Source organism: Pinus tabuliformis, chromosome X (genome assembly GCF_031772625.1).
Source record: "Pinus tabuliformis cultivar Carrire ecotype Pingquan chromosome X, CPIR1, whole genome shotgun sequence".
Lineage (NCBI taxonomy): Eukaryota > Viridiplantae > Streptophyta > Pinopsida > Pinales > Pinaceae > Pinus > Pinus tabuliformis.
The window spans coordinates 1,692,366,862-1,692,381,061 of NC_142308.1; positions in this window are offsets into that span (position 1 = coordinate 1,692,366,862).

Here is a 14,200-nt window from a genome sequence, read left to right on the forward strand (position 1 = left end):
TTTTTTTTTAATTAAAATAATATCTTTAATTATGTTTTTTTAAAATATTTTCTTGTTATATATATATATATATATATATATATATATATATATATATATATATATATATATATCCTTTATGGGTTAATTTTGTTATTTTTTTATTTTTTTATTTTTTGTTGTGTTTTTTTATATATTTTTTTCATATTTGATTTTTTTGTTTCGTTTTGGGTATTTCTTTTATGTTTTTTTTTTTAATTTTTTAATTTACTTGTTATTCTTTTTTAAACTTTTTGTTTTTTTGGGTTTTCTTTTTTAGTTTTAATTTTTTTGAATGTTTTAATTTTTGTTTTGTATTTTTCAATTTTATTTATTTATATATTTATTTATTTTTTTTTATTTTTTTTTCTGCAAGGTCCATGTCGATCCTCGACTAGCAACTCAACCCCATTATGTGTCAATTTGATAGTTGATTTTAAAGTTTTCGTTATAATGGATCAATTTCGCCCTCACAATGTGTCAATTTTATGGTTGATTTTTAAGTTTTCATTGTAATGGGTCGAGTTCGCCTACACTGCCTCTTAATTTGATGGTTTATTTTTAAATTTTTGTTGCAATGTGTTAAGTTATCTTAGACTGAGATTTTAAAATAGCTATACTTTTAGCATTTAAAAAATAAATTATTGTCGGTATAATGACTCTTTCATTCAGGTGTTCATTTTTAAAGTTTTTTTTGTCATATAATTTTTCTGTAACCCCATGGTTGAAATATGTTGAAAACTTAAGGTTTTTGTATTTATGATCTTCGGTTTTAATTCCATGGATAAAAAATTGTCAAAATTTTAAGGTTTTTCTTAGTCATGATATTTTATCTTTAATGCTATAGTTGAAAACAATTATAAGTATTTTAACTTTAACACTGTGGCTGAAAATTGTTGGAATTTTAAGGTTTTTCATATACGTGATATTTTATTTGTAATGTCATGCCTAAAAATCATTGAAATTTTAAGTTTTTCCGCAGTCATGATATTTTATCCTTGACACCATTGCTAAAAAATGTTGAAAATTTACCTTGGAAAAAAAAACTTTATTCAAGCATCAACACCTTTCATTTTGAGGGTGTTTTTTGCACAAAAAAATGGATTTTATTGGATTTTACTACGATTTTAAAAAAATGTTGAAATAATATCCCGACAATTAGAAAAAAAACATTATTTCAGAATCAACATTTTTCATTTCCGAGCTATTCTTTCGTGTGCTTTTGGGGTTTTTTGGCTTGAGTTCTCGTTTGATAGTTTACTTTGTTCATTGAATTGAAGCTAATGGCAACTCTCACATCCCACACTTCTGAGGATTTTGGCTATGCAATGGATTTTTTGTATTGATCGGGCTCGAAGCTCAATGACGATCACTATCTAATGGTTTGATGGGATTCCATTGGCATATATGAGGTTTAGTTCATGCTTGGTGAGTGTTGTAAAGGTGGTGAGTTTGTTTTAGGTTCCCTGTGGACATCCATGAATATGGAAGGGCATCATAATTTTACTGACCATGGCTTGGAGAGCAGTGCTCTAGATCATGTTTTGGATGTTTCAAAATCCCTTCATGGTGCCTGTCAGAGGCATGATAACATGGTCAATAGACAACAAGATTCTTTCCAACTGTTAATGGAGGAGAAACTTCTTTGTCCCCTCAGCGATATGGAAATATCCATGAATGTTTTAAGGGATGATATCATGACTCTCACCTGTCGGGTAGCTTTGTTGGAAAGTATTATTGTGGGTAATTCTCAGTTTATCTCTGATGGGCTCGCATCTTCTCCTGCGAAGAAGGATCGATGATCTTGTGGGGAAGACTACCCTAGAAACAAACATAGTTGTTAAGGGCTAATCTGGAGGACTTTTTTTGGTTATCACATCTTTCTCTTTGTTTTAATGTTACCATGCAATTTTTTTCTAATACTTGGGACATTTTTTAGAATGCATAGTCGTAATGACTTTAGAATATACAAGAACGATGACAATTTTGATGCTTTTTTGAAAGAATGTTCAACATAAAAAAATATCAATGAACAAAATGCAGTCAACATCTCTAAGGGTTTTGGCCCAAAATCCAACTTTCATTAATACAAAGTGTTGGAAATAATACTGAGAGGGGGGGGGGGTGAATCAGTATTATCAAATCAATTGTTTTTCATTTTACAATCAGATTTGTATACGCTACTTCAGTTATGCGAAACTGCGTATATACGCTACTATTTCTAAAGCAACCAGCGTATATCAGGAAACTTATGATTCATTAAATGTTGATCTTTAATCAGTGCATCAGAACTTCATTAATCATAAGAACAGTAAACAGGTGCAGTAAAACAGAACAGATCATCACACACATGGACACAAGATATAAGGTGGAAACCCAATGTGGGTGAAAACCACCTGCTGCAATTCGTCTCTATCTTCTTTTAATAAGAAACTTATTTTTACAATATTTCTGTACTGGTGTAGTCTTATACCAGTACGCAGGCTTCTACCTGCAGAAGGCTACAACCTTCTCTCATTCTCCAGCTTCTCCTAGAAGGGAGATACAACCCCCTTAGCTCTTGTACTAGTTGATGTACTAGTACGTAGGTGTTGACCTATAGAAGGCTACAACCTTCTCTTTTCTTCCAGGGACCACGTTTCATAAATTTTCAGATTGGATCCATCAATAACAATAATCAAACATCAAATACATCTGCATCAACCAATCTCCTTGCTTCAATCAAAACTGAATCAAACAATTACTTCTCTGAATGTTGTAACCAGAATACATTAACAGTAACCAGAAACCAATCGTGAACCCAGAACACTACAGCAATAGACAGAAGTAGCTAAAACATATTTAATGAGACGTACACTACTTAAATATGTAGAACCTGTGTGCATACGCTTTTGTATTAAGGCCAACTAGTGTACACACTGTTTTGACTTACTGAACTAGCGTGTATACTTGCCTCTGTTGTGCCAAACCTGCGTACAGATCTATAAAAGATAATTTACCCTTTTCACTTATTCAGACATCAGTTATACCTAGATTATCAGATTTATAGATCAAGTCATGTGCCAAATATAACAGATCAAAATCACACAAAGATACTGCTATTCAAGCCTTAAGATCTTGACCCATCAATAAAACTTATCCTTCTCCTAGCGCTCAGGTTCCTCCTTGGTTCAGATCCAGCTATGCACCATCACCCAATGACTAGTATTCTAGATCTTGCTCTTCATAAGATATTCAATACTTGAGTGAATGCCTTTGCCTAATGATCTCTTCCCCCTTTTATAGTCTTAGGCCTTACTCAATACCATGGTCTAGAACCATAGAGAATCAATACCATGGACCCAATACCTGGGTTCAACACTTCGGACGAGATATCATGGTCCAAAACCATAGGTTCAAATACCAAGGACTAAATACCATGGACCAAAAAATAAGTTTTCCCACATGTAAGTCCTTTTCCTTGCATGAAAGTGCATGCATACGTATACGCGCCTTTTGATCGGCGATCCTGCGTGTATACGCAACTTGGTTAAGAGAAACCCATGTATATCTCTTTTTCCTTCATTCTGAGAGCCTGAACTGTGATCTGTCATTTGAGTGAGTTACCATCAAGGACAAAACCTGTGTCATAGCGCCAAACCTGTGTCATAATTCCAACACAAAGCTCTAGTTGTCCTTTATATATATATATATATATATATATATATATATATATATATATATATATATATATATTTATAAACATTAATTGATAAATTTTAAATGTAATTTTGTTAAACAAATTTAATTTAAATGATTGGGAAGGAGATATTATCTTCCTCGCTAAAATTTAGATCTTACATATTTTTTGGTATACTAGTGTAAGAGGGTTTCTGTTAAAAAAAAAGTATATCAAATTTACAATTAGGCTTTCCAGTCGTAGTCAAAATATTATCACCATAATCAACATTACCAAAATATTTAAGTCTTACTTATCACATATAAGGATGGTGGATTAAATTAACATATAAACCTATTAACTTTTATAAATTCTTATGTAAATGAAAGTCTATAACAATAACATTAAATTATATTGGAAGTAATGCTTCAATGTTGTTATGAGTTGTCATTGAGAGTTCCCAAGCGTCAATTTAGAAGTTGTTATTTCCCATGTATGAGTTGTAGTCATGATCTAGATGTGTGGAAGTCAAATATTTAAGTCTCATATATGTGTAACTTGTTAGAGCCTAGATCAACCTCAGGCTGAAGGGAGGCAATCCTAGGATAACCACAAATCACGCTTAACTTGGTAGCTAGCCCTACCAGGTCGGGAGAGGGCTCTCTCCTTTTCAATATCAGTGGAGATGACTGAAATAAGAATAGATTTTAGGCTAGGTATATTAGCTCTAGGAGTTTTGTTTGATTTTGAAGGTTTGGTTGCTAGATCAAATGGAGCGGGCAGCTTAGGTCAGGGAAATCAAATCAGGGATGCAGACATGTTCTGTGGGGCGAGATAGATAAGTGTTTATGCACTAGTAATTGAGTGAGATGGTTGGTTTAAGACTATTGAGGGGCTGAGGAGGGCATGTGGAGACCATGAATCCTCTTCAAACTACTGAAAACATTAAGAACTAAATGCATTCCCAAGGAAAAGCACTGTTATCAATGTATTTTGCCTATTTATCTTGATTCATTTAGTTTAGAAGAATGGAAAAGGTTTTGAAACATATAACACATAATAATAACTCATTACAGAATAAGAAACAATAAAAAAACACAGTATCACAAGAATCCCACAAAAATAGCTGCAAAACCTGGTTTTATTCCTTGCCAATCTGCTGATACAAGTATACAATATGTGCACCACTTCCAAAAGATTCCAACCTTTACAAATGACTAAGAAAGTAAATAATATAGGAATCAAACCACATATGCTAGCCATCAGGAGTCGAATCCATGAGAAGAGGGGTGGTTTCAACCATATCTAAACTAAGAACAAGAATATAGGCAGTGGAACAGCTTGCCTCTAAAACCATGGAAACTGATTCATTCAACCTCAAACCACCTCAAACTGATGTATCTACCCCCTCAAGTCATTTTACATTCATATTTACATTGCATTACATCATTTACAATCATAAATTCACCAAGGATGAGAGAAAAAGTCAACTGGCAGTCAAACTAGGAAAAATTTCAGAGTTCTGGGCAAAATTGGCAAAATCAGCTATATGCGCAACGCCATCTCCTGTATGCGCAATGCCGCTTTAAGCATGCTTTTGGAGGCCTTCCACTCCACCAAATCAGGCCCAAGATAGCTTGTTGGAAAGCTATGTCTATCTAGTTTCTGAAACATCTTGAATTTCCTAATTTGGAGGTCATTTTCCCCTTCAAAAATGAATTCTCCCAAGACTGCTTCCTGTGGGTGCAAAAAGTGGCAGAGAGGGCAATTTTTGAGTGTTTTTTTCCCTTTAGGTGACCTAGTTTTGCTCCAAATGAGATGAAACTTTCAGGGATTGATGTACTTTTGATGTTGAATCTAGAACTACAATCCATTTTGCAAATGAGTGTGCCAATCCAATGTGCAGCGCCTCCATCGGAATTTCCTGTGTTGCGTAATTCAAAAATTGAAAATGACAAAATTTGCTCAAAACTTGCCCAGATTTGGCACAAGGGTCCCTCATCGGTTGCTTTGTTGGGCTAGTGTGACATCAGCCAAGATGTTAAGCTTATCATCCCTCTTTTTTCTCTTCAAAACCCTCCTTAATCTTGCCTTAAGTTTCTTTATACTCATGTTGCATATCCTATTCCGGGTCAAATAATGGTAGGCCATAGGGCGAAGCAATTTCTTTTATTTATTGGCCTTCTCTAGCAGCTTCTCAAGGTGGATGTTCACCCTCTCTAACCAAGTTTCTTGGTCATTTTCAATTTCTTTCTCAATGGAGGTCATCTTGACCTTTGCCTTCTTTGCCATTTGCCTCTCTTCTCTAATCATTTGCAATTCCATGATAACCTATTTGTCAGTTAATTGCTTGTTTTCCTGCTCAAGGTAATTGATGATCCACTTTTCCCTTTCCAAATTGACTGACAAGCCTTGAATGTCAGCCTCTTGTTCCTTGATGATCATGTCTTTGATAGTTCTTGGATCCTGAGCATCCAAGCCAATGGCATCTACTCCTTGTGTCTCCTCATGGTCAACAAGGACAAAATCTCTCTCTTGTCCATCACTAGGATCATCCTCATGCATCTGTTTCTTTCCTTTATCTCTGCCCTTCTATTGCTGCCCAACCTGTACCTGTTTAGCCAGAGAAGAAGGCAAAGCCCCTTCCACTCTAGGTGGAGATAGCATTTGCCTGTGGTCTGTAGATGAAGGCGAGACCCCTTCCACTCTTTGTGGAGATAGTACTCACTTGGCAGCTGCAAAGAGCATCCTAGTGCCTCTCTCATAAGTCAAAAACACAGGTATCCCCACAGTTTCAGTTTCTTGAACCTTTTGCTGTCCTGAAGGTCCACCTTCCTCCTGATGCATTGATGAAAATATTTGAGGGCATTTGAACACTTCATGAGAAATTAAGGTTTCCCATGGCATTCCTAACTGATTCAGCTGCGGTAAAACAATAATTTTAATTAAAGATAAATGATAAATGCTGTTGAGCTGCTGTGGGTAGGGTTTCTTCTTCGCAAAAAGTGCCATCTTCTCTATGTTTTTGCATATGAAGTAGGGGATGTTCATCATTCTCACCCTGGTAAAGTGCATCAACAATCTAATATGATAAGCATACAATCTGGAGAACCTACCCTCACAAGTAAAATACTTGATGATGACCTTCATCAGTGAAGCAAACCTATCCTCCAAGAATTTGAAAGGAAACACTCTCCTAATTTTTCTATGATATTTAGCCTTAATATAAGGCTCATAGTACTCCCGGTCAATGTTTTGTCTTTTGTTCCATTTCTCACCTACATCTGGAATGCCTGTAGCCTCTGAGATAATAGTAGGTGACAAAGTAAATGTGACTCCAGCAAGATTTACTACATTTTTGTCCATATTTGTTACAAACAACCTTGCTAATTCATGATGGAACTTAACCCTCTCTACCATTTCAAAAAATTCAAAACATGACTGATTTTTAAAGCATTAGATGGCCAGTGGATAAGCAAGTAATTCCTTCATACTAATGGGCTTCTCCTTGATTATCTTACCCCCTTTGTGAGGCTTCCTCTGCTGCAAATTCCTTTCCCTAGAACTGTCACTAAGGGTATCTTCCTCCATGTCATAATCACTATCCCTCTCCATTGGTTTTGATGACTATGAATACTGATGGTGAATAAAGGAATGGGGTGAATGAAAATGAGTATGAAGAGATTTTTCAAAAAAAGGAAATAGGTGAGATGAATGGGATTAGGGTTTGAAGGGTTTTGTATGTAGGGTCTAGGGTTTGTGAAAATAGTGTGTAGAGGAGTTCATATATGGAGGATTAGGGTTTAGAGAAAATGGATTAGGGAATCAAAATAGCAGAAAACTAAAACCTTTTGCAAATCACAATGGAAAATAAATACCCTTTGCAAATGTATGAGAGAGTGTAGAGGATAGCTAGGGTTTAGTTTCTTAAGAGATAACAATCACCATAATTAATGAGAAACCCTTGTTTAGCTAGGAAGGGAGCTTAACTTACTTGATCAGAGGGCCATTGAGAGATTTGAAGTGAATTAGGTTGATTTGAATCGTTTTGAAGCTTTGTAGACAAGTGCGCAACACCAATTATATGCACAGTGCTAGTGTAAAATTACACCGGCAAAACTCCTCTTATGCGCAGCGCCTGCCAATTTTCTACAAATTTCAAATTTTCTCCCTCTTTTGCTTAGAAATTGCGATTTTTTTGCTCTCCACTTGAATTTTTCACAATGAAATGGCTTTCTACCATGATTTTTCTTTATATACCTTCTCATTTAAATTTTTCTCCTTTCAAAACCCACTTTTTAAAAGTTTTGATGACCTTTTCAAATGCTCTGTTTTTATGCTTGAAGTTTGACCCTTTTCCCTAGAAATTTGATGAACTGATGCTTTGATGTTTTGCTTTTGCAGTAGTAGAAATTGGTAAGATTACCAGGAGCAGCTGAATAATACTTATTACATATAGGAACCATAAAATTACATCAAATTACATGGAAATAAAACAATAAAATACAAATGCTCTGTTTTACCTCAAAACAAGTTTTGAGGTTAAAGAGCTTTATTTAGCTTACAAAAAGGAAATTTATGATTTGTTGAACTTTATTTACCCCCTCATGTGTCTGCTGACATTTATTACTCTTTTGAATGACCATGGTGAAAAATCCTAAGACCTAGTGAAACTAAAGTCTAAGATTGATTTTTATAAATGAAGTGAACGAGAATGACTATGAATGACTGAAAAAATATGTGAGATAGGCTAGCAGGTATATAGCATGAGGAACAAATGAAATAAAACCCTACCATAAGCTGATCCATGACCTAATGGAGTTCAGCTCTTCAGAATGGGACACCTAATATTAAATGCAAAAGATAAATTTGATCACTGATGGCAGTGTGAAAGCACTGACACTAACATAACTGTTGTGATCAATAATGAAATAAAAATGTGTTCTATGTTGTGTGTTTAATTTCTCTCTATGTTCTCTCTCAATTTTTCTAATACGGTATCAAAGCTTGTTTTGGCTTGATTCCATTACGGGAAGGCTACGAAGATGTGAGAGTTTTTAGTTTATTTCTATGTAAATAGATTAGGGTAAGAGTGTTGTTTTGTGACTAGTTGTTAGATTTATGTCTTTATAAGGTTTTGTGTGTGTCTGTTGTAAGAGGACACTAAATATCGTATTATAAGAATCTGGCACATACTAAGACCAATGATAGAGCCATCATTCCTTTTGCATCAGGAAACTGGGCATTGTGTTTAGTAGTGGCATGGAGCTTCCTGCATAATTATTCTTCTTCTCATGAAAGTTCGGAAAGGGACAAATTCATTTAAACCCAAGTTATTGGCAATAAAATTATTGTTATGATCTCATCTTAGACCTAAGAATGTAAATATTTGTATGAGTAGGCTGCAGAACATCAGAGATAAAGAATTTATGGCATAACACATCAAAGCTAGCGGGAGAAATCTTGGGCGGAAAGGAGTGGGGTTTCCCTTGTTCTCTGCTCATCAGAAGAGGAGCTGTAGAATGGGAAAATATGAATATTTTGGTGGCATAGATGGTAGGATGTTTGGGGATCAACCTAAATGTTTGGTCAGATGCTAACAATACTGCTCTAGAATATAAAATCATGAAATATACGTCGTCAAATATAGTCTTGGTGGTGTCGAACACCATGCTCATAGTCAAGGTCACTAGGAATTGCCTGTTTATGGATGGATCCACATCATGTGTGGAATCAAATATGCTCAATTTTTTTTTGAATGAAGAGCCTACTGGTTCAATGATTCTTTTTTGTGATCTGATCCGACTGGAGCAGAACCTGAGTTAGACCCTTTGATCCACGATAGTAAGAAATCCACGCCACAAATGCAGACCCCACATATTTTATCTAGAGTGATTTCATAAATATTGTTGACAAAGAGCCATCCAATAGGTAGTGTATCCCAGCTCAAGGCATGTCTCAGAAATGTGAGTAGTTATAGTCCCTCAGTTGAACACAAACACAATTCAAAGAGTAGATTCAAGTCGATGAGGTTATGGGACTTTCATAAGATGATTTTTAAGGACCAAAACTTTCTACGAAAAAGAATTATGGTAGTTTGATGATTCAAGCATAATACTGGAGATCAGGGCTGAAAGGGGCACAAATTTGATGGAAAACACAAGTATTTAGAGTTATTGTGTGTTTGTTTATATGTTTGTGGTGTGAGTTGAAGTAGTTTTCTATTTCTTTGAATTCTGGTTATAAAAAGGGTTGGTGGTTCTTAAACTGGAAGCCTCAATGTCTAAAACATCAATTCTTGTGTGTTACTAAGGTCAAGCTGTTTGATCAAATTTTGAACACATTCAGTATCCATACCTCCATCCTAGCAAATGATGGATAATTGAAAGTGAAATATTTGACAGATGGTGGGTGGTCCATAGGATCGTTCATTACTTGACAACTCTTATCGTGAAGCCCCGCTGAGCCAAGGTATCAATATTGTTGATCTTGCAAAGTTCATCAACAATGGTTAGAGGTGGTTACGTTTTAAATGGAGGTCAAGTGATAGCTCAAAGATGTGGTGGTGAAAGAGCGTGTTTGTGAGATTCTAGAGTGGATGTGAGTGTTGATGAAGACCAGTCAAACAAAGATTATCCTTGTTGTTGTAATATGTGTTTTCAATGTTTTCCATGTAAGCATTAAGGGAGGGTATTGGAAGTAATGCTTCCATGTGTTGTCATGAGTTGTCATTGAGAGTTCCCAAGCATCAATCTAGAAGTTGTTGTTTCCTATGTATGAGTTGTAGTCATGATCTAGATGTGTGGAAGTCAGAGATTTATGTCCTATATATGTGTAATTGTTGTGATAAATAAAGATATAAAAATGTGTTTGGTTTTGTGTGTTTAATCACTCTCTCTCCTCTCTCTCAATTTTTCTAATAAATTAGACCATTCATATAGATATTAAATATATTAGTATTCTATTTTTATAATTTCCATCTTGTAAATTTTGCCATTACAATTAATTTTCTGAATTAAGATTTAATTATAATTAATGAATGTTTATTTGGTTATGATATTTATTAAACTATGTATTATTAAATTAAATGAGTTATCTATTTTTGTATAAAAATTAGTATAACAATAATTTTTCATTTTGATTAACCCCAAGGGTTAGCTCAAGTGATCTAGAGCTAGGCATGAAGTTCTTTGATATTATTGCTATTTTTGTTGATCACAGGTTCAACTCTCTTTGATTCCCTTGGGGTGAGGCCCTGTAATCAGGGTCGATAGTTTACCCAGTTTACCATCTACAAAATGTGGGGAAGTACCCTGGGGTTTCCCATTTTCAAGTAAAAAAAAAAGTCTTTTTCTAGACGAAACAATAGAATTAACATACTCATGGTTTAGGACGTGTATCAAATAATCGTGTGAAAGCATACACCCTTCTTCAAGGACTAATTCCAAATATTTAGTCTCTCGACTATTCATGATTAATAGATCATTATTAGTATGTTTAATCAAGGTGTTAGGTCCATATACTACTAGTGTAGCCCCTTATTTTTATTAGGGAAACCCCCTTATTGTACTTTTGTCCCCATGTAGTCCCCATATTGTTATTATTGTGCCCCATAGAATCCCACTATTGTTATTGTTGTGCCCTTACATTATTATTGTTATTTCGACTCTGATTATATTGTGACCCCTTAGACTCCTATATATAGAAAGGAGTTCTTGTCATTTGTATCATCCAAGAATTGTTCATTTGTGTAATTTAAAGGAGGTTTTCCCCTCTAAGAGGTTAATTTTTTGAAGTCATTGACCTATCTCTTTTATTTTGTGAGTTGGTTTCATAACCTTTCGTATCAGAGCTTTATATTCTAGGGTTTGTTGCTTCAAACAAGTCGTTGTGGCATTTTCACTATAAATTTTTCTATGGAGTTTCATAAACTGAAATTAGAACCCATTTGAGCCAACATCTTGCTCCGAATTTCAGATCTTGTCTCGCTATATTTTCTGAGATGTGAGTTGAGGAAGTTAGGGTTTTTGCAAGCTCTAGAATTCCATCTCAAACATTTCATTGTGGCATTTTCACTATAACTTTGTTTATACGAAACTTTAGAAGCTGAAATTAATAGCCATTTGAGAAGAAATCGTACTAAACCTTTTTTACAAATTTTAGATCTTGGTTCTCTATATTTTCGGAGATAGGATCCAAGGAAGTTAGGGCTTTTGCAGGCTCCTGAATTCCATCTCAAACATGTGACCTTGGGAAAATCGTCATAATTATCTCTTTGAGCATCAGATTCAAATTTTGTAAAAAGCGATATAAAGAGGACAGATTGTAGTTTGTTGGGTATCTTTTTCAGAGCTGAAGGTGGAAATAGTGATATCTGTCACTTCGTATAAGTTCGTTCTACTAAACCTGTCTATAATTAGGCCATTGTGGGAGATTAAGCATAACGTTTTCTTGGAGAATCCAATCTCGATCAGACTTGTGGGGTCGGAAAGAGAACTCAGATGGCTACAAAAAGACAAAATTTCCTATCTTGGAGATCCAAAATTACAGAGTTACAATCGTTTCAATATCGATCTCCTAAAAGCAAGAAAAATAATGACTCGAATCAAGAAAATAGAAACATCTAGTAAGCAAAATTGGATGGATGATTTGAAGAATGCAATCGAAGCTAGGATAAATGTCTTTATCTATGGCATGGAAACTAATATATATGGTTGAGAAGAAAAATTTAAAGGAAACACATAAGATTTTAATAAATACATGGAAGTTTTGAAGGAAGATGGGACAAAGTTGCTACAAGAAAGGCTTCCTGATGGCGAAAAGGTAGTAGAGGAAACTCATGATGAGAAAAAAAGAAATGTTAGTCATGATTTCAAATAATCTAAAGTTGGATTGAAGACCCACCATATTCAAAACATAGATATGAGGAAGTTTGATGGCAAGGATTCTGTAACTTAGATACTACAAGTGGAGCAATATTTTGATCTACATGATGTGCAACCACCACAAAAGGTAGATATTGCATCTTTATATTTAGAGCCGAATTAGTTTGTATGGTATATAGGGATTTGTTCTCGTAAACCACTTGTCACCTAGTCAATTTTCATGGAGGAAATGATAGCACATTATGATGATACAAAGAGCAACGCCTTCTTTAGCCAATTGATAAATCTCAAACAAAAGGGTTCAATGGCAGAGCACATTGAGGACTTCCAAAAATTGAATATAAGGTTAAATGATATTCCAGAGAAGCATATGATTGAAGAATTCATAGGTACTTTAAAGGTTAACATACAATATGAGGTTCGCCTTTCGGAACTTGATTCATTGGAGAAGGCATTCAGGGTGGCAAGAAAAGTTGAAATCCAAATTATGGCAACAAGGAAGTCTACCATTCACAACTATAAATATGGAAGTGTTGTTTCTCCTAGTATTCCACATCCTAAAAGGTTGAAACAACAATGATTGGATGAAAAAGGAGCAAAAGGGCATTGTTACAGTTGTGATAGAAAATACACTAAAGGTCATAAGTGTGCCAAGAAGAAAGTAATTTACATAGATGGGGAAGAGGAGGGATAAAAGGAACAAGAAATGTCAAAAGAAGAGGATATACACCAGGAACCAACCCTAGAGAAAGAAGAATGAATATGACCATATCTTGTAATGCATTGACAGGAATTACCACTCCTCAAACTCTCAAGATAGAAGGACATATCAAGAAGAAAAAGGTAATAATGTTGATTGATTCAGGTATTACCAAAAATTTTATTCATTGTAAGATAGCCAAGGAATTCAATTGCTTCCTATATCCATCACCAGAGTGACATGTAATGGTTTCAAATGGAGGAACCATAAATTTCTCTAGAAAGTGCCATAATGTCAAGTTGTCCATGAGAGAATATGTCTTGAATAGTCCAATGATTTCCATTCCAATGGGTGGTGGTGATGTTGTAGTAGGAGTCCAATGGTTACAATATTTGGGGGCGATAGATTTCAATTTTCAAGAACTTTTCTTGAAATATTTTTGGGAAGGGAAGGAAGTTGAATTAATGGGTATCACATGGAAACTGGGAAAGATAATTAGCTCTAATAACATGAATAAACTTCTAAATAAAGAACAATGGGGCATAATATGTTCACTATAGGTTCAAACAATGAAATCATCTATTTCTCCATATCTGCAAAAATTCTTGGACAAACATTCTAAGGTTCAAGCAGTGGAAAATCACATCGAGAATCAATAACAAGTTCTCCAACTCTTAACGGATAACCTCACTTTAGCTCAGAATCAAATGAAACAACAGGTAGATCAACATCGTAGTAAAAGAAGTTTTGATGTGGGCAACTGGGTATTTTTACGACTACAACCATACAAGAAAATGTCCCTCAAGCAAGCTAAGAAGGACAATAAATTATCACCAAAGTACTATGGTCCTTACAAGGTGTTGCAAAAGATTAATACTATGTCATACAAATTGGAGCTTCCTGCATCTTCCCGAGTGCACCTAGTTTTACATATTTCAT